Source organism: Brienomyrus brachyistius, chromosome 2, assembly GCF_023856365.1.
Source record: "Brienomyrus brachyistius isolate T26 chromosome 2, BBRACH_0.4, whole genome shotgun sequence".
In the NCBI taxonomy this organism is placed as follows: domain Eukaryota; kingdom Metazoa; phylum Chordata; class Actinopteri; order Osteoglossiformes; family Mormyridae; genus Brienomyrus; species Brienomyrus brachyistius.
This window is the reverse complement of record NC_064534.1, coordinates 36,611,176-36,631,382: the sequence shown is the minus strand read 5'-3', so window position 1 is coordinate 36,631,382 and position 20,207 is coordinate 36,611,176. Positions and strand designations below refer to the sequence as shown.

Sequence of the window (20,207 nt, the reverse complement as noted above, 5' to 3'; positions counted from 1 at the left end):
TTAACTGTTGCTGATAAACTCCTCCATTTTCCTCATTATGAGGAATTCCTGAATTCCCTCTAAACACCACTCTCATCCTATCCATAAAATCCTCTGGCTCTTCTCCATCTTTTTGCTTGCATTGTGCAATTCTGCCATAATCTGCTCGTCTCATAAACACTGTCTCTATCCTTCCATGTAATTGCTGCATACTCTGTTGCAGAGCTTGTGAATTATGTGCAAGTGGTTGATTGTCTGGTCCATGACCAGTAAAGTCTCCTGCTACTCTTCCCCATTTATGATTGAACAGCTGTCTTAAACATTGGAACATTTCTCTACCATTCAGGTGGAAACTGCTCTGTAGTTCCAATATTGCTGTCCAAAATTCTGGTACCCCTTCATCAACAGGAGGTATTCCCTTTAATGCTGCCGTTCTATCTTCAGCTGTCCATGGTCTATAGACTAACATTGTTTCAGGTCCTCCATCTGGCTCTCTATTAGGGTTTGCCACCTCCACTAGGGGGCATTGTAATTCTATTTCTTCCTCTTCACTATCAATATCAATGCCTTCATTTCGCGGATGCCATCGAACCTTAGCAGTAGCTAGATCGCGCACAGGGTATAACGTAGGATCTCTACTCCTAGTTATAATGGGGGAAGAAGGAAGAGCTGATGGCTTCTTTGGTATTGTGCCCATAGCTGATGGTTGTTTTATTTCCCTTCTATCTACGGGTTGCATGGGGGCAGGCAATAGTGGCGGTGCTGGTGGTCTATTTTCTCTATGTTTTATTTTGGCCACCGTCTCATCATCTAAAGTGACTAGAGCGGCTGCAGTTAATTTATCCTTTCTATCATCCTTTTTCTGCTTTCTACGTACATCTCTTAACTTACTTTGTTCCAACCAATTATCTGAATACTTATATTCTTTTTTCCTTTTCTCCAATTTTCCTTTCTTCAAGGTTTGTAACATTTCTAGTCTTAAATTTCCTTGTAATTTTAAGATATCTGGAGTGTGGAGTTTCCCTTCAAACCCATGTTTTTTTCTCCACCTCTGATTACTTATTTGTCCTGAACCTGGTTTATATCCTTCCATAAACTTCTCATCTCCCTCTAGTTCAATCCTCTTACTCTGATTCTTTCCCATTTTTTTTCTTTCCCGTCTCCGCACTACACAGGTCCTGGGTGGAATTTCACTGGTACGAGATATATGGGAGGACACCAATACGGCCTTCTACTGCACGCTGTTCGTGCAGCGGTATCGGTTTTCAGGGATGAAACCCGTCCTTGATCCTTCAATCACCAGTACTTCTTTCCCACCAGGCAAAATAAGAAATGGACTGACCAAAGCAACTCTAAGCCTCTATAATAGTCTTAGTCCAGTCATTCACACAATACATGCATGTTCATATTTCGCTTAATTACGGCTAAGCCTAACCCCTTTTCTGCTTAATTACGGCTAAGCCTAACCCCTTTTCTGCTTAATTACGGCTAAGCCTAACCCACGTCAATTGACCCGGTTATTTAGCTGAATAACCTTTGTTGTCTCACCTGTCCTGTGTGCCTGTGTTCCGCCACCGAGGTCCGTCAGACATCACCAGACGTCGAGCGCAGTTCTAACCACCGGCCTGATGACGAATTCACGTCACAGGTCTTTCTTGCACCCGTCTCCGAGTGGCTGTCGACAGACTTCGGTGTCGCTCCTCTCGGTGCGCTGGCGATGTCGTCAGGTGTCCTCGGATCCGGCTCGAAGGACCAAATAATATGTTGGAGAAAGCGTCAGGCTTTCCACTCCAACCCTGCACACAGGACCAAACTACAATACAGTATATGTTGGAGAAAGCGACAGGCTTTCCACTCCAACTCTGTACACACCATTAATTACGAGACAACACACTTAGAGTTTTATTTGCACAAGGGTAACCACACTCTCTGCATGCTAGGCTACAAAGGAATGTGTTACAAAGGGTGGTTCCCCTTGGCACCTTTATTTATAGTCAATGGGGGGCAGGGGTCTTGGAGTGAGAACAAAGAAAAGACTGTGAGAGAAGAAGAAGTTCTGGTTTTACTCAGGTGGACAACTATTTAAACACGTGCTCAGGATACGTGTAAACTAATATAATCTAAAGTATGAAGGTAAAGAAAAACAAAATAATGTATATACATATTTACACTCATTGCTGATTATACAGAAATGATAACAAATGATTACTAACAGTTTCTTCAACCTAACACTCAGCCAGCAGCCTACCACAATTATTCCATTCTTTCCGCATCCGCACACTTCCTTCTTTTTAACTCCTTTTCACTACCGCACAGGTTAATCGCCGCACGTCCCCCGCCGGCAAACATTACTCCTTTGCCTACTGCATGCAGGCTTCTCTTAACGACCCTCTGTTATCAACTCCGCTAACAGCCACAAAATCTCCGCCGCACGAAGCCCACTGGTAGCTGCTGAATCACATGCTTCCCCAAAACGTCACGCTGTCAGAACACTGGGAGCTACACACACCAACAAGTCCATACTGCAGGCTGCAGCCAGAACAATTTTCTACATTCAAACATCGACGGCCTCTTCTCTCTAAAAATTCACCAGACCGCTTCTACCACCAGCAAAGAAGTTTCCATCCCTAATTCCTCTGTGATTCCCACTAACCTAAACATTAAGCTGGCATTGAAGGGTGTGAATTACCCCGGCCAATCTGTTCTTTTAAATACAGCTTTTAGCAAGTTTTGAAAGGAGAAGAGCAGAACTTGCTATGCCAATAATATCGAGTCTTCTGTGGCGAAGTGGTTTTTGCATAGAAAACAAAGCGGTCAGTTGAAGAGGAATAATATCAGTACTTTGTTTAAAACTGTGTGTAAAAAGCTGTCTCTTTATCATTAACAATAAGTTGTAAAACGTGAATGGGGAGTGACAGTCTTCAAGTTTGTGAGAAGATCGCGCCCTGGTGGAATAAAGGCACGAACAGCTTACAGCACCTAGAATTACCAGGAAGTATTTAGAGTAAAACGGTTTCTAAAAGCTGCCTTTATGAAAGAGAGAAAAAATATATATATATAAAATAGTAAAATGGAAGGGGAGTGCTAGATTTAAATTAATCGTGAAGTGGAGCGCCCCCTGTATAAAGTAAAAGTGAGAAAAGCTTACAGCACCTGGTATTCCCAGGTGGTCTCCCATCCAAGTACTAACCAGTCCCTACACTGCTTAGTTTCCAAGATCAGATGAGATCGGGCGTGTTCAGGGTGGTATGGCCGCAAGCAAGAGATGCTACCAAAAACATCCCTTTTGCATTACACGCCTCTATACATGCCAGTTGGTCCCATTGGATCCTACTAATGTTTTTTTTTTTTTTTTATCTGACTCACACTGCAGCCCCACCATCCAATCGGCAGCGCCGGACCCACACCAAACATTCACCAAACTACTCAGCCGGCAGCCTACCACAATTATTCCATTCTTTCCGCATCCGCACACTTCCTTCTTTTTAACTCCTTTTCACTACCGCACAGGTTAATCGCCGCACGTCCCCCGCCGGCAAACATTACTCCTTTGCCTACTGCATGCAGGCTTCTCTTAACGACCCTCTGTTATCAACTCCGCTAACAGCCACAAAATCTCCGCCGCACGAAGCCCACTGGTAGCTGCTGAATCACATGCTTCCCCAAAACGTCACGCTGTCAGAACACTGGGAGCTACACACACCAACAAGTCCATACTGCAGGCTGCAGCCAGAACAATTTTCTACATTCAAACATTGACGGCCTCTTCTCTCTAAAAATTCACCAGAACGCTTCTACCACCAGCAAAGAAGTTTCCATCCCTAATTCCTCTGTGATTCCCACTAACCTAAACATTAAGCTGGCATTGAAGGGTGTGAATTACCCCGGCCAACCTGCTCTTTTAAATACAGCTTTTAGCGAGTTTTGAAAGGAGGAGAAGAGCAGACCTTGCTATGCCAATAATATCGAGTCTTCTGTGGTCAAGTGGTTTTTGCATAGAAAACAAACCGGTGAGTTGAAGAGGAATTATATCAGTACTTTGTTTAAAACTGTGTGTAAAAAGCTGTCTCTTTATTATTAACAATAAGTTGTAAAACGTGAATGGGGAGTGACAGTCTTCAAGTTTGTGAGAAGATCGCTCCCTGGTGGAATAAAGGCACGAACAGCTTACAGCACCTAGAATTACCAGGAAGTATTTAGAGTAAAACGGTTTCTAAAAGCTGGCTTTATGAAAGAGAGAAAAAAAATATATATATATAAAATAGTAAAATGGAAGGGGAGTGCTAGATTTAAATTATTCGTGAAGTGGAGCGCCCCCTGTATAAAGTAAAAGTGAGAAAAGCTTACAGCACCTGGTATTCCCAGGAGGTCTCCCATCCAAGTACTAACCAGACCCTACCTTGCTTATCTTCCAAGATCAGACGAGATCAGGCATGTTCAGGGTGGTATGGCCGTAAGCGAGAGATGCGACCAAAAACAGCCCTTTTGCATTACACGCGTCTATACATGCCAGTTAGTCCCATTGGATCCTACTACTGGTTTTTTTTTTTTTTTATCTGACTCACACTGCAGCACCACCATCCAATCGGCAGCGCCGGACCCACACCAAACATTCACCAAACTACTCAGCCGGCAGCCTACCACAATTATTCCATTCTTTCCGCATCCGCACACTTCCTTCTTTTTAACTCCTTTTCACTACCGCACAGGTTAATCGCCGCACGTCCCCCGCCGGCAAACATTACTCCTTTGCCTACTGCATGTAGGCTTCTCTTAACGACCCTCTGTTATCAACTCCGCTAACAGCCACAAAATCTCCGCCGCACGAAGCCCACTGGTAGCTGCTGAATCACATGCTTCCCCAAAACGTCACGCTGTCAGAACACTGGGAGCTACACACACCAACAAGTCCATACTGCAGGCTGCAGCCAGAACAATTTTCTACATCCAAACATCGACGGCCTCTTCTCTCTAAAAATTCACCAGACCGCTTCTACCACCAGCAAAGAAGTTTCCATCCCTAATTCCTCTGTGATTCCCACTAACCTAAACATTAAGCTGGCATTGAAGGGTGTGAATTACCCCGGCCAATCTGTTCTTTTAAATACAGCTTTTAGCAAGTTTTGAAAGGAGAAGAGCAGAACTTGCTATGCCAATAATATCGAGTCTTCTGTGGCGAAGTGGTTTTTGCATAGAAAACAAAGCGATCAGTTGAAGAGGAATAATATCAGTACTTTGTTTAAAACTGTGTGTAAAAAGCTGTCTCTTTATCATTAACAATAAGTTGTAAAACGTGAATGGGGAGTGACATTCTTCAAGTTTGTGAGAAGATCGCGCCCTGGTGGAATAAAGGCACGAACAGCTTACAGCACCTAGAATTACCAGGAAGTATTTAGAGTAAAACGGTTTCTAAAAGCTGCCTTTAGGAATGAGAGAAAAAAAAAATATATATATATAAAATAGTAAAATGGAAGGGGAGTGATAGATTTAAATTAATCGTGAAGTGGAGCGCCCCCTGTATAAAGTAAAAGTGAGAAAAGCTTACAGCACCTGGTATTCCCAGGTGGTCTCCCATCCAAGTACTATCCAGACCCTACGCTGCTTAGCTTCCGAGATCAGATGAGATCGGGTGTGTTCAGGGTGGTATGGCCATAAGCGAGAGACGCTACCAAAAACAGCCCTTTTGCATTACACGCCTCTATACATGCCAGTTGGTCCCATTGGATCCTACTCCTGGTTTTTTTTTTTTTTTTATGTGACTCACACTGCAGCCCCACCATCCAATCGGCAACGCCGGACCCACACCAAACATTCACCAAACTACTCAGCCGGCAGCCTACCACAATTATTCCATTCTTTCCGCATCCGCACACTTCCTTCTCTTTAACTCCTTTTCACTACCGCACAGGTTAATCGCCGCACGTCCCCCGCCAGCAAACATTACTCCTTTGCCTACTGCATGCAGGCTTCTCTTAACGACCCTCTGTTATCAACTCCGCTAACAGCCACAAAATCTCCGCCGCACCAAGCCCACTGGTAGCTGCTGAATCAGATGCTTCCCCAAAACATCGCGCTGTCAGAACACTGGGAGCTACACACACGAACAAGTCCATACTGCAGGCTGCAGCCAGAACAATTTTCTACATTCAAACATCGACGGCCTCTTCTCTCTAAAAATTCACCAGACCGCTTCTACCACCAGCAAAGAAGTTTCCATCCCTAATTCCTCTGTGATTCCCACTAACCTAAACATTAAGCTGGCATTGAAGGGTGTGAATTACCCCGGCCAATCTGTTCTTTTAAATACAGCTTTTAGCAAGTTTTGAAAGGAGAAGAGCAGAACTTGCTATGCCAATAATATCGAGTCTTCTGTGGCGAAGTGGTTTTTGCATAGAAAACAAAGCGGTCAGTTGAAGAGGAATAATATCAGTACTTTGTTTAAAACTGTGTGTAAAAAGCTGTCTCTTTATCATTAACAATAAGTTGTAAAACGTGAATGGGGAGTGACAGTCTTCAAGTTTGTGAGAAGATCTCGCCCTGGTGGAATAAAGGCACGAACAGCTTACAGCACCTAGAATTACCAGGAAGTATTTAGAGTAAAACGGTTTCTAAAAGCTGCCTTTTTGAATGAGGGAAAAATATATATATATATAAAATAGTAAAATGGAAGGGGAGTGATAGATTTAAATTAATCGTGAAGTGGAGCGCCCCCTGTATAAAGTAAAAGTGAGAAAAGCTTACAGCACCTGGTATTCCCAGGAGGTCTCCCATCCAAGTACTGACCAGACCCTACCCTGCTTGGCTTCCGAGATCGGATGAGATCGGGCGTGTTTAGGGTGGTATGGCCGTAAGCGAGAGACGTGACCAAAAACACCCCTTTTGCATTACACGCGTCTATACATGCCAGTTAGTCCCATTGGATCCTACTCCTGGTTTTTTTTTTTTTTATCTGACTCACACTGCAGCCCCACCATCCAATCGGCAACGCCGGACCCACACCAAACATTCACCAAACTACTCAGCCGGCAGCCTACCACAATTATTCCATTCTTTCCGCATCCGCACACTTCCTTCTTTTTAACTCCTTTTCACTACCGCACAGGTTAATCGCCGCACGTCCCCCGCCGGCAAACATTACTCCTTTGCCTACTGCATGCAGGCTTCTATTAACGACCCTCTGTTATCAACTCCGCTAACAGCCACAAAATCTCCGCCGCACCAAGCCCACTGGTAGCTGCTGAATCAGATGCTTCCCCAAAACATCGCGCTGTCAGAACACTGGGAGCTACACACACCAACAAGTCCATACTGCAGGCTGCAGCCAGAACAATTTTCTACATTCAAACATCGACGGCCTCTTCTCTCTAAAAATTCACCAGACCGCTTCTACCACCAGCAAAGAAGTTTCCATCCCTAATTCCTCTGTGATTCCCACTAACCTAAACATTAAGCTGGCATTGAAGGGTGTGAATTACCCCGGCCAATCTGTTCTTTTAAATACAGCTTTTAGCAAGTTTTGAAAGGAGAAGAGCAGAACTTGCTATGCCAATAATATCGAGTCTTCTGTGGCGAAGTGGTTTTTGCATAGAAAACAAAGCGGTCAGTTGAAGAGGAATAATATCAGTACTTTGTTTAAAACTGTGTGTAAAAAGCTGTCTCTTTATCATTAACAATAAGTTGTAAAACGTGAATGGGGAGTGACAGTCTTCAAGTTTGTGAGAAGATCTCGCCCTGGTGGAATAAAGGCACGAACAGCTTACAGCACCTAGAATTACCAGGAAGTATTTAGAGTAAAACGGTTTCTAAAAGCTGCCTTTTTGAATGAGGGAAAAATATATATATATATAAAATAGTAAAATGGAAGGGGAGTGATAGATTTAAATTAATCGTGAAGTGGAGCGCCCCCTGTATAAAGTAAAAGTGAGAAAAGCTTACAGCACCTGGTATTCCCAGGAGGTCTCCCATCCAAGTACTGACCAGACCCTACCCTGCTTGGCTTCCGAGATCGGATGAGATCGGGCGTGTTTAGGGTGGTATGGCCGTAAGCGAGAGACGTGACCAAAAACACCCCTTTTGCATTACACGCGTCTATACATGCCAGTTAGTCCCATTGGATCCTACTCCTGGTTTTTTTTTTTTTTATCTGACTCACACTGCAGCCCCACCATCCAATCGGCAGCGCCGGACCCACACCAAACATTCACCAAACTACTCAGCCGGCAGCCTACCACAATTATTCCATTCTTTCCGCATCCGCACACTTCCTTCTTTTTAACTCCTTTTCACTACCGCACAGGTTAATCGCCGCACGTCCCCCGCCGGCAAACATTACTCCTTTGCCTACTGCATGCAGGCTTCTATTAACGACCCTCTGTTATCAACTCCGCTAACAGCCACAAAATCTCCGCCGCACCAAGCCCACTGGTAGCTGCTGAATCAGATGCTTCCCCAAAACATCGCGCTGTCAGAACACTGGGAGCTACACACACCAACAAGTCCATACTGCAGGCTGCAGCCAGAACAATTTTCTACATTCAAACATCGACGGCCTCTTCTCTCTAAAAATTCACCAGACCGCTTCTACCACCAGCAAAGAAGTTTCCATCCCTAATTCCTCTGTGATTCCCACTAACCTAAACATTAAGCTGGCATTGAAGGGTGTGAATTACCCCGGCCAATCTGTTCTTTTAAATACAGCTTTTAGCAAGTTTTGAAAGGAGAAGAGCAGAACTTGCTATGCCAATAATATCGAGTCTTCTGTGGCGAAGTGGTTTTTGCATAGAAAACAAAGCGGTCAGTTGAAGAGGAATAATATCAGTACTTTGTTTAAAACTGTGTGTAAAAAGCTGTCTCTTTATCATTAACAATAAGTTGTAAAACGTGAATGGGGAGTGACAGTCTTCAAGTTTGTGAGAAGATCGCGCCCTGGTGGAATAAAGGCACGAACAGCTTACAGCACCTAGAATTACCAGGAAGTATTTAGAGTAAAACGGTTTCTAAAAGCTGGCTTTATGAAAGAGAGAAAAAATATATATATATAAAATAGTAAAATGGAAGGGGAGTGATAGATTTAAATTAATCGTGAAGTGGAGCGCCCCCTGTATAAAGTAAAAGTGAGAAAAGCTTACAGCACCTGGTATTCCCAGGAGGTCTCCCATCCAAGTACTGACCAGACCCTACCCTGCTTGGCTTCCGAGATCGGATGAGATCGGGCGTGTTCAGGGTGGTATGGCCGTAAGCGAGAGACGTGACCAAAAACAGCCCTTTTGCATTACACGCGTCTATACATGCCAGTTAGTCCCATTGGATACTACTAATGTTCTTTTTTTTTTTTTTATCTGACTCACACTGCAGCCCCACCATCCAATCGGCAGCGCCGGACCCACACCAAACATTCACCAAACTACTCAGCCGGCAGCCTACCACAATTATTCCATTCTTTCCGCATCCGCACACTTCCTTCTTTTTAACTCCTTTTCACTACCGCACAGGTTAATCGCCGCACGTCCCCCGCCGGCAAACATTACTCCTTTGCCTACTGCATGCAGGCTTCTATTAACGACCCTCTGTTATCAACTCCGCTAACAGCCACAAAATCTCCGCCGCACCAAGCCCACTGGTAGCTGCTGAATCAGATGCTTCCCCAAAACATCGCGCTGTCAGAACACTGGGAGCTACACACACCAACAAGTCCATACTGCAGGCTGCAGCCAGAACAATTTTCTGCATTCAAACATCGACGGCCTCTTCTCTCTAAAAATTCACCAGACCGCTTCTACCACCAGCAAAGAAGTTTCCATCCCTAATTCCTCTGTGATTCCCACTAACCTAAACATTAAGCTGGCATTGAAGGGTGTGAATTACCCCGGCCAATCTGTTCTTTTAAATACAGCTTTTAGCAAGTTTTGAAAGGAGAAGAGCAGAACTTGCTATGCCAATAATATCGAGTCTTCTGTGGCGAAGTGGTTTTTGCATAGAAAACAAAGCGGTCAGTTGAAGAGGAATAATATCAGTACTTTGTTTAAAACTGTGTGTAAAAAGCTGTCTCTTTATCATTAACAATAAGTTGTAAAACGTGAATGGGGAGTGACAGTCTTCAAGTTTGTGAGAAGATCGCGCCCTGGTGGAATAAAGGCACGAACAGCTTACAGCACCTAGAATTACCAGGAAGTATTTAGAGTAAAACGGTTTCTAAAAGCTGGCTTTATGAAAGAGAGAAAATATATATATATATAAAATAGTAAAATGGAAGGGGAGTGATAGATTTAAATTAATCGTGAAGTGGAGCGCCCCCTGTATAAAGTAAAAGTGAGAAAAGCTTACAGCACCTGGTATTCCCAGGAGGTCTCCCATCCAAGTACTGACCAGACCCTACCCTGCTTGGCTTCCGAGATCGGATGAGATCGGGCGTGATCAGGGTGGTATGGCCGTAAGCGAGAGACGTGACCAAAAACAGCCCTTTTGCATTACACGCGTCTATACATGCCAGTTAGTCCCATTGGATCCTACTCCTGGTTTTTTTTTATTTTTTATCTGACTCACACTGCAGCCCCACCATCCAATCGGCAGCGCCGGACCCACACCAAACATTCACCAAACTACTCAGCCGGCAGCCTACCACAATTATTCCATTCTTTCCGCATCCGCACACTTCCTTCTTTTTAACTCCTTTTCACTACCGCACAGGTTAATCGCCGCACGTCCCCCGCCGGCAAACATTACTCCTTTGCCTACTGCATGCAGGCTTCTATTAACGACCCTCTGTTATCAACTCCGCTAACAGCCACAAAATCTCCACCGCACCAAGCCCACTGGTAGCTGCTGAATCAGATGCTTCCCCAAAACATCGCGCTGTCAGAACACTGGGAGCTACACACACCAACAAGTCCATACTGCAGGCTGCAGCCAGAACAATTTTCTACATTCAAACATCGACGGCCTCTTCTCTCTAAAAATTCACCAGAACGCTTCTACCACCAGCAAAGAAGTTTCCATCCCTAATTCCTCTGTGATTCCCACTAACCTAAACATTAAGCTGGCATTGAAGGGTGTGAATTACCCCGGCCAATCTGTTCTTTTAAATACAGCTTTTAGCAAGTTTTGAAAGGAGAAGAGTAGAACTTGCTATGCCAATAATATCGAGTCTTCTGTGGCGAAGTGGTTTTTGCATAGAAAACAAAGCGGTCAGTTGAAGAGGAATAATATCAGTACTTTGTTTAAAACTGTGTGTAAAAAGCTGTCTCTTTATCATTAACAATAAGTTGTAAAACGTGAATGGGGAGTGACAGTCTTCAAGTTTGTGAGAAGATCGCGCCCTGGTGGAATAAAGGCACGAACAGCTTACAGCACCTAGAATTACCAGGAAGTATTTAGAGTAAAACGGTTTCTAAAAGCTGCCTTTTTGAATGAGAGAAAAATATATATATATATAAAATAGTAAAATGGAAGGGGAGTGATAGATTTAAATTAATCGTGAAGTGGAGCGCCCCCTGTATAAAGTAAAAGTGAGAAAAGCTTACAGCACCTGGTATTCCCAGGAGGTCTCCCATCCAAGTACTGACCAGACCCTACCCTGCTTGGCTTCCGAGATCGGATGAGATCGGGCGTGTTTAGGGTGGTATGGCCGTAAGCGAGAGACGTGACCAAAAACAGCCCTTTTGCATTACACGCGTCTATACATGCCAGTTAGTCCCATTGGATCCTACTCCTGTTTTTTTTTTTTTTTTATCTGACTCACACTGCAGCCCCACCATCCAATCGGCAGCGCCGGACCCACACCAAACATTCACCAAACTACTCAGCCGGCAGCCTACAACAATTATTCCATTCTTTCCGCATCCGCACACTTCCTTCTTTTTAACTCCTTTTCACTACCGCACAGGTTAATCGCCGCACGTCCCCCACCGGCAAACATTACTCCTTTGCCTACTGCATGCAGGCTTCTATTAACGACCCTCTGTTATCAACTCCGCTAACAGCCACAAAATCTCCGCCGCACCAAGCCCACTGGTAGCTGCTGAATCAGATGCTTCCCCAAAACATTGCGCTGTCAGAACACTGGGAGCTACACACACCAACAAGTCCATACTGTAGGCTGCAGCCAGAACAATTTTCTACATTCAAACATCGACGGCCTCTTCTCTCTAAAAATTCACCAGACCGCTTCTACCACCAGCAAAGAAGTTTCCATCCCTAATTCCTCTGTGATTCCCACTAACCTAAACATTAAGCTGGCATTGAAGGGTGTGAATTACCCCGGCCAATCTGTTCTTTTAAATACAGCTTTTAGCAAGTTTTGAAAGGAGAAGAGCAGAACTTGCTATGCCAATAATATCGAGTCTTCTGTGGCGAAGTGGTTTTTGCATAGAAAACAAAGCGGTCAGTTGAAGAGGAATAATATCAGTACTTTGTTTAAAACTGTGTGTAAAAAGCTGTCTCTTTATCATTAACAATAAGTTGTAAAACGTGAATGGGGAGTGACAGTCTTCAAGTTTGTGAGAAGATCGCGCCCTGGTGGAATAAAGGCACGAACAGCTTACAGCACCTAGAATTACCAGGAAGTATTTAGAGTAAAACGGTTTCTAAAAGCTGCCTTTTTGAATGAGAGAAAAATATATATATATATAAAATAGTAAAATGGAAGGGGAGTGATAGATTTAAATTAATCGTGAAGTGGAGCGCCCCCTGTATAAAGTAAAAGTGAGAAAAGCTTACAGCACCTGGTATTCCCAGGAGGTCTCCCATCCAAGTACTGACCAGACCCTACCCTGCTTGGCTTCCGAGATCGGATGAGATCGGGCGTGTTTAGGGTGGTATGGCCGTAAGCGAGAGACGTGACCAAAAACACCCCTTTTGCATTGAACGCGTCTATACATGCCAGTTAGTCCCATTGGATCCTACTCCTGGTTTTTTTTTTTTTTATCTGACTCACACTGCAGCCCCACCATCCAATCGGCAGCGCCGGACCCACACCAAACATTCACCAAACTACTCAGCCGGCAGCCTACCACAATTATTCCATTCTTTCCGCATCCGCACACTTCCTTCTTTTTAACTCCTTTTCACTACCGCACAGGTTAATCGCCGCACGTCCCCCGCCGGCAAACATTACTCCTTTGCCTACTGCATGCAGGCTTCTCTTAACGACCCTCTGTTATCAACTCCGCTAACAGCCACAAAATCTCCGCCGCACGAAGCCCACTGGTAGCTGCTGAATCACATGCTTCCCCAAAACGTCGCGCTGTCAGAACACTGGGAGCTACACACACCAACAAGTCCATACTGCAGGCTGCAGCCAGAACAATTTTCTACATTCAAACATCGACGGCCTCTTCTCTCTAAAAATTCACCAGACCGCTTCTACCACCAGCAAAGAAGTTTCCATCCCTAATTCCTCTGTGATTCCCACTAACCTAAACATTAAGCTGGCATTGAAGGGTGTGAATTACCCCGGCCAATCTGTTCTTTTAAATACAGCTTTTAGCAAGTTTTGAAAGGAGAAGAGCAGAACTTGCTATGCCAATAATATCGAGTCTTCTGTGGCGAAGTGGTTTTTGCATAGAAAACAAAGCGGTCAGTTGAAGAGGAATAATATCAGTACTTTGTTTAAAACTGTGTGTAAAAAGCTGTCTCTTTATCATTAACAATAAGTTGTAAAACGTGAATGGGGAGTGACAGTCTTCAAGTTTGTGAGAAGATCGCGCCCTGGTGGAATAAAGGCACGAACAGCTTAGAGCACCTTGAATTACCAGGAAGTATTTAGAGTAAAACGGTGTGTAAAAGCTACCTTTATGAATGAGAGAAAAATATATATATATATAAAATAGTAAAATGGAAGGGGAGTGATAGATTTAAATTAATCGTGAAGTGGAGCGCCCCCTGTATAAAGTAAAAGTGAGAAAAGCTTACAGCACCTGGTATTCCCAGGAGGTCTCCCATCCAAGTACTAACCAGACCCTACCCTGCTTGGCTTCCGAGATCGGATGAGATCTGGCGTGTTCAGGGTGGTATGGCCATAAGTGAGAGACGCTACCAAAAACAGCCCTTTTGCATTACACGCGTCTATACATGCCAGTTAGTCCCATTGGATCCTACTCCTGGTTTTTTTTTTTTTTTTATCTGACTCACACTGCAGCACCACCATCCAATCGGCAGCGCCGGACCCACACCAAACATTCACCAAACTACTCAGCCGGCAGCCTACCACAATTATTCCATTCTTTCCGCATCCGCACACTTCCTTCTTTTTAACTCCTTTTCACTACCGCACAGGTTAATCGCCGCACGTCCCCTGCCGGCAAACATTACTCCTTTGCCTACTGCATGCAGGCTTCTCTTAACGACCCTCTGTTATCAACTCCGCTAACAGCCACAAAATCTCCACCGCACGAAGCCCACTGGTAGCTGCTGAATCACATGATTCCCCAAAACGTCGCGCTGTCAGAACACTGGGAGCTACACACACCAACAAGTCCATACTGCAGGCTGCAGCCAGAACAATTTTTTACATTCAAACATCGACGGCCTCTTTTCTCTAAAAATTCACCAGACCGCTTCTACCACCAGCAAAGAAGTTTCCATCCCTAATTCCTCTGTGATTCCCACTAACCTAAACATTAAGCTGGCATTGAAGGGCCAATCTGTTCTTTTAAATACAGCTTTTAGCAAGTTTTGAAAGGAGAAGAGCAGAACTTGCTATGCCAATAATATCGAGTCTTCTGTGGCGAAGTGGTTTTTGCATAGAAAACAAAGCGGTCAGTTGAAGAGGAATAATATCAGTACTTTGTTTAAAACTGTGTGTAAAAAGCTGTCTCTTTATCATTAACAATAAGTTGTAAAACGTGAATGGGGAGTGACAGTTTTCAAGTTTGTGAGAAGATCGCGCCCTGGTGGAATAAAGGCACGAACAGCTTACAGCACCTAGAATTACCAGGAAGTATTTAGAGTAAAACGGTGTGTAAAAGCTACCTTTATGAATGAGAGAAAAAAAAAAAAAAAAATATATATATATATATATATATATATATATATATATATATATACATATATATATATATATATATATATATATATATATATATATATATATATATATAAAATAGTAAAATGGAAGGGGAGTGATAGATTTAAATTAATCGTGAAGTGGAGCGCCCCCTGTATAAAGTAAAAGTGAGAAAAGCTTACAGCACCTGGTATTCCCAGGAGGTCTCCCATCCAAGTACTGACCAGACCCTACCCTGCTTGGCTTCCGAGATCGGATGAGATCGGGCGTGTTTAGGGTGGTATGGCCATAAGCGAGAGACGTGACCAAAAACACCCCTTTTGCATTACACGCGTCTATACATGCCAGTTAGTCCCATTGGATCCTACTCCTGGTTTTTTTTTTTTTTATCTGACTCACACTGCAGCCCCACCATCCAATCGGCAGCGCCGGACCCACACCAAACATTCACCAAACTACTCAGCCGGCAGCCTACCACAATTATTCCATTCTTTCCGCATCCGCACACTTCCTTCTTTTTAACTCCTTTTCACTACCGCACAGGTTAATCGCCGCACGTCCCCCGCCGGCAAACATTACTCCTTTGCCTACTGCATGCAGGCTTCTATTAACGACCCTCTGTTATCAACTCCGCTAACAGCCACAAAATCTCCGCCGCACGAAGCCCACTGGTAGCTGCTGAATCAGATGCTTCCCCAAAACATCGCGCTGTCAGAACACTGGGAGCTACACACACCAACAAGTCCATACTGCAGGCTGCAGCCAGAACAATTTTCTACATTCAAACATCGACGGCCTCTTCTCTCTAAAAATTCACCAGACCGCTTCTACCACCAGCAAAGAAGTTTCCATCCCTAATTCCTCTGTGATTCCCACTAACCTAAACATTAAGCTGGCATTGAAGGGTGTGAATTACCCCGGCCAATCTGTTCTTTTAAATACAGCTTTTAGCAAGTTTTGAAAGGAGAAGAGCAGAACTTGCTATGCCAATAATATCGAGTCTTCTGTGGCGAAGTGGTTTTTGCATAGAAAACAAAGCGGTCAGTTGAAGAGGAATAATATCAGTACTTTGTTTAAAACTGTGTGTAAAAAGCTGTCTCTTTATCATTAACAATAAGTTGTAAAACGTGAATGGGGAGTGACAGTCTTCAAGTTTGTGAGAAGATCGCGCCCTGGTGGAATAAAGGCACGAACAGCTTACAGCACCTAGAATTACCAGGAAGTATTTAGAGTAAAACGGTGTGTAAAAGCTGCCTTTATGAATGAGAGAAAAATATATATATATATAAAATAGTAAAATGGAAGGGGAGTGATAGATTTAAATTAATCGTGAAGTGGAGCGCCACCTGTATGAAGTAAAAGTGAGAAAAGCTTACAGCACTTGGAATTCCCAGGTGGTCTCCCATCCAAGTACTAACCAGACCCTACCCTGCTTAGCTTCCAAGATCAGACGAGATCGGGCGTGTTCAGGGTGGTATGGCCGTAAGCGAGAGATGCAACCAAAAACAGCCCTTTTGCATTACACGCCTCTATACATGCCAGTTGGTCCCATTGGATCCTACTAATGTTCTTTTTTTTTTTTTTATCTGACTCACACTGCAGCCCCACCATCCAATCGGCAGCGCCGGACCCACACCAAACATTCACCAAACTACTCAGCCAGCAGCCTACCACAATTATTCCATTCTTTCCGCATCCGCACACTTCCTTCTTTTTAACTCCTTTTCACTACCGTACAGGTTAATCGCCGCACGTCCCCCGCCGGCAAACATTACTCCTTTGCCTACTGCATGCAGGCTTCTCTTAACGACCCTCTGTTATCAACTCCGCTAACAGCCACAAAATCTCCGCCGCACGAAGCCCACTGGTAGCTGCTGAATCACATGCTTCCCCAAAACGTCGCGCTGTCAGAACACTGGGAGCTACACACACCAACAAGTCCATACTGCAGGCTGCAACCAGAACAATTTTCTACATTCAAACATCGACGGCCTCTTCTCTCTAAAAATTCACCAGACCGCTTCTACCACCAGCAAAGAAGTTTCCATCCCTAATTCCTCTGTGATTCCCACTAACCTAAACATTAAGCTGGCATTGAAGGGTGTGAATTACCCCGGCCAATCTGTTCTTTTAAATACAGCTTTTAGCAAGTTTTGAAAGGAGAAGAGCAGAACTTGCTATGCCAATAATATCGAGTCTTCTGTGGCGAAGTGGTTTTTGCATAGAAAACAAAGCGGTCAGTTGAAGAGGAATAATATCAGTACTTTGTTTAAAACTGTGTGTAAAAAGCTGTCTCTTTATCATTAACAATAAGTTGTAAAACGTGAATGGGGAGTGACAGTCTTCAAGTTTGTGAGAAGATCGCGCCCTGGTGGAATAAAGGCACGAACAGCTTACAGCACCTAGAATTACCAGGAAGTATTTAGAGTAAAACGGTTTCTAAAAGCTGCCTTTATGAATGAGAGAAAAAAAAAAAAAAAATATATATATATATAATAGTAAAATGGAAGGGGAGTGATAGATTTAAATTAATCGTGAAGTGGAGCGCCCCCCGTTTAAAGTAAAAGTGAGAAAAGCTTACAGCACCTGGTATTCCCAGGAGGTCTCCCATCCAAGTACTAACCAGACCCTACCCTGCTTAGCTTCCGAGATCAGACGAGATCAGGCGTGTTCAGGGTGGTATGGCCGTAAGCGAGAGATGCTACCAAAAACAGCCCTTTTGCATTACACGCGTCTATACATGCCAGTTAGTCCCATTGGATCCTACTCCTGGTTTTTTTTTTTTTTATCTGACTCACACTGCAGCCCCACCATCCAATCGGCAGCGCCGGACCCACACCAAACATTCACCAAACTACTCAGCCGGCAGCCTACCACAATTATTCCATTCTTTCCGCATCCGCACACTTCCTTCCTTTTAACTCCTTTTCACTACCGCACAGGTTAATCGCCGCACGTCCCCCGCCGGCAAACATTACTCCTTTGCCTACTGCATGCAGGCTTCTCTTAACGACCCTCTGTTATCAACTCCGCTAACAGCCACAAAATCTCCGCCGCACGAAGCCCACTGGTAGCTGCTGAATCACATGCTTCCCCAAAACGTCGCGCTGTCAGAACACTGGGAGCTACACACACCAACAAGTCCATACTGCAGGCTGCAGCCAGAACAATTTTCTACATTCAAACATCGACGGCCTCTTCTCTCTAAAAATTCACCAGACCGCTTCTACCACCAGCAAAGAAGTTTCCATCCCTAATTCCTCTGTGACTCCCACTAACCTAAACATTAAGCTGGCATTGAAGGGTGTGAATTACCCCGGCCAATCTGTTCTTTTAAATACAGCTTTTAGCAAGTTTTGAAAGGAGAAGAGCAGAACTTGCTATGCCAATAATATCGAGTCTTCTGTGGCGAAGTGGTTTTTGCATAGAAAACAAAGCGGTCAGTTGAAGAGGAATAATATCAGTACTTTGTTTAAAACTGTGTGTAAAAAGCTGTCTCTTTATCATTAACAATAAGTTGTAAAATGTGAATGGGGAGTGACAGTCTTCAAGTTTGTGAGAAGATCGCGCCCTGGTGGAATAAAGGCACGAACAGCTTACAGCACCTAGAATTACCAGGAAGTATTTAGAGTAAAACGGTTTCTAAAAGCTGCCTTTATGAATGAGAGAAAAAAAAAAATATATATATATATATATAAAATAGTAAAATGGAAGGGGAGTGATAGATTTAAATTAATCGTGAAGTGGAGCGCCCCCTGTATAAAGTAAAAGTGAGAAAAGCTTACAGCACCTGGTATTCCCAGGTGGTCTCCCATCCAAGTACTAACCAGACCCTACCCTGCTTAGCTTCCGAGATCAGACGAGATCGGGCGTGTTCAGGGTGGTATGGCCGCAAGCAAGAGATGCTACCAAAAACATCCCTTTTGCATTACACGCCTCTATACATGCCAGTTGGTCCCATTGGATCCTACTAATGTTTTTTTTTTTTTTTTTATCTGACTCACACTGCAGCCCCACCATCCAATCGGCAGCGCCGGACCCACACCAAACATTCACCAAACTACTCAGCCGGCAGCCTACCACAATTATTCCATTCTTTCCGCATCCGCACACTTCCTTCTTTTTAACTCCTTTTCACTACCGCACAGGTTAATCGCCGCACGTCCCCCGCCGGCAAACATTACTCCTTTGCCTACTGCATGCAGGCTTCTCTTAACGACCCTCTGTTATCAACTCCGCTAACAGCCACAAAATCTCTGCCGCACGAAGCCCACTGGTAGCTGCTGAATCACATGCTTCCCCAAAACGTCGCGCTGTCAGAACACTGGGAGCTACACACACCAACAAGTCCATACTGCAGGCTGCAGCCAGAACAATTTTCTACATTCAAACATCGACGGCCTCTTCTCTCTAAAAATTCACCAGACCGCTTCTACCACCAGCAAAGAAGTTTCCATCCCTAATTCCTCTGTGACTCCCACTAACCTAAACATTAAGCTGGCATTGAAGGGTGTGAATTACCCCGGCCAATCTGTTCTTTTAAATACAGCTTTTAGCATGTTTTGAAAGGAGAAGAGCAGAACTTGCTATGCCAATAATATCGAGTCTTCTGTGGCGAAGTGGTTTTTGCATAGAAAACAAAGCGGTCAGTTGAAGAGGAATAATATCAGTACTTTGTTTAAAACTGTGTGTAAAAAGCTGTCTCTTTATCATTAACAATAAGTTGTAAAACGTGAATGGGGAGTGACAGTCTTCAAGTTTGTGAGAAGATCGCGCCCTGGTGGAATAAAGGCACGAACAGCTTACAGCACCTAGAATTACCAGGAAGTATTTAGAGTAAAACGGTGTGTAAAAGCTGCCTTTATGAATGAGAGAAAAAAAATATATATATATAAAATAGTAAAATGGAAGGGGAGTGATAGATTTAAATTAATCGTGAAGTGGAGCGCCCCCTGTATAAAGTAAAAGTGAGAAAAGCTTACAGCACCCGGTATTCCCAGGTGGTCTCCCATCCAAGTACTAACCACACCCTACCCTGCTTAGCTTCCGAGATCAGACGAGATCGGGCGTGTTCAGGGTGGTATGGCCGTAAGCGAGAGATGCTACCAAAAACAGCCCTTTTGCATTACACGCCTCTATACATGCCAGTTGGTCTCATTGGATCCTAGAGAGAGATGGAATACCGCTTCCATCAAATTGACAGGTCAGGTCAAAAGGTCACTTGTGG

At 44.1% G+C, this 20,207-nt stretch overlaps 15 non-coding genes across 15 annotated transcripts; all 15 read right to left on the bottom strand.

Moving 5' to 3' along the window:
• Positions 1 to 3,120: 3,120 nt before the first annotated feature.
• On the bottom strand, positions 3,121 to 3,239 carry LOC125731058 (5S ribosomal RNA). The gene has a single exon (XR_007391347.1). It is a non-coding gene; the product is annotated as a 5S ribosomal RNA (ribosomal RNA).
• A 1,080-nt stretch (positions 3,240 to 4,319) lies between these two features.
• LOC125737094 (5S ribosomal RNA) lies at positions 4,320 to 4,438 on the bottom strand. Its single transcript, XR_007396361.1, has one exon. It is a non-coding gene; the product is annotated as a 5S ribosomal RNA (ribosomal RNA).
• Positions 4,439 to 5,517: 1,079 nt separating this feature from the next.
• LOC125733572 (5S ribosomal RNA) lies at positions 5,518 to 5,636 on the bottom strand. The gene has a single exon (XR_007392913.1). It is a non-coding gene; the product is annotated as a 5S ribosomal RNA (ribosomal RNA).
• A 1,077-nt stretch (positions 5,637 to 6,713) lies between these two features.
• Positions 6,714 to 6,832, bottom strand: LOC125734398 (5S ribosomal RNA). The gene has a single exon (XR_007393712.1). It is a non-coding gene; the product is annotated as a 5S ribosomal RNA (ribosomal RNA).
• A 1,075-nt stretch (positions 6,833 to 7,907) lies between these two features.
• LOC125734397 (5S ribosomal RNA) lies at positions 7,908 to 8,026 on the bottom strand. Its single transcript, XR_007393711.1, has one exon. It is a non-coding gene; the product is annotated as a 5S ribosomal RNA (ribosomal RNA).
• A 1,074-nt stretch (positions 8,027 to 9,100) lies between these two features.
• Positions 9,101 to 9,219, bottom strand: LOC125732851 (5S ribosomal RNA). Its single transcript, XR_007392215.1, has one exon. It is a non-coding gene; the product is annotated as a 5S ribosomal RNA (ribosomal RNA).
• Positions 9,220 to 10,295: 1,076 nt separating this feature from the next.
• On the bottom strand, positions 10,296 to 10,414 carry LOC125733505 (5S ribosomal RNA). Its single transcript, XR_007392849.1, has one exon. It is a non-coding gene; the product is annotated as a 5S ribosomal RNA (ribosomal RNA).
• A 1,077-nt stretch (positions 10,415 to 11,491) lies between these two features.
• Positions 11,492 to 11,610, bottom strand: LOC125734396 (5S ribosomal RNA). The gene has a single exon (XR_007393710.1). It is a non-coding gene; the product is annotated as a 5S ribosomal RNA (ribosomal RNA).
• A 1,076-nt stretch (positions 11,611 to 12,686) lies between these two features.
• LOC125734395 (5S ribosomal RNA) lies at positions 12,687 to 12,805 on the bottom strand. Its single transcript, XR_007393709.1, has one exon. It is a non-coding gene; the product is annotated as a 5S ribosomal RNA (ribosomal RNA).
• Positions 12,806 to 13,880: 1,075 nt separating this feature from the next.
• On the bottom strand, positions 13,881 to 13,999 carry LOC125735840 (5S ribosomal RNA). The gene has a single exon (XR_007395126.1). It is a non-coding gene; the product is annotated as a 5S ribosomal RNA (ribosomal RNA).
• Positions 14,000 to 15,155: 1,156 nt separating this feature from the next.
• LOC125735150 (5S ribosomal RNA) lies at positions 15,156 to 15,274 on the bottom strand. Its single transcript, XR_007394447.1, has one exon. It is a non-coding gene; the product is annotated as a 5S ribosomal RNA (ribosomal RNA).
• Positions 15,275 to 16,349: 1,075 nt separating this feature from the next.
• On the bottom strand, positions 16,350 to 16,468 carry LOC125735555 (5S ribosomal RNA). The gene has a single exon (XR_007394849.1). It is a non-coding gene; the product is annotated as a 5S ribosomal RNA (ribosomal RNA).
• Positions 16,469 to 17,554: 1,086 nt separating this feature from the next.
• LOC125732930 (5S ribosomal RNA) lies at positions 17,555 to 17,673 on the bottom strand. The gene has a single exon (XR_007392293.1). It is a non-coding gene; the product is annotated as a 5S ribosomal RNA (ribosomal RNA).
• A 1,085-nt stretch (positions 17,674 to 18,758) lies between these two features.
• Positions 18,759 to 18,877, bottom strand: LOC125732810 (5S ribosomal RNA). The gene has a single exon (XR_007392176.1). It is a non-coding gene; the product is annotated as a 5S ribosomal RNA (ribosomal RNA).
• Positions 18,878 to 19,955: 1,078 nt separating this feature from the next.
• On the bottom strand, positions 19,956 to 20,074 carry LOC125734717 (5S ribosomal RNA). Its single transcript, XR_007394020.1, has one exon. It is a non-coding gene; the product is annotated as a 5S ribosomal RNA (ribosomal RNA).
• Between the last annotated feature and the right edge of the window lie 133 nt (positions 20,075 to 20,207).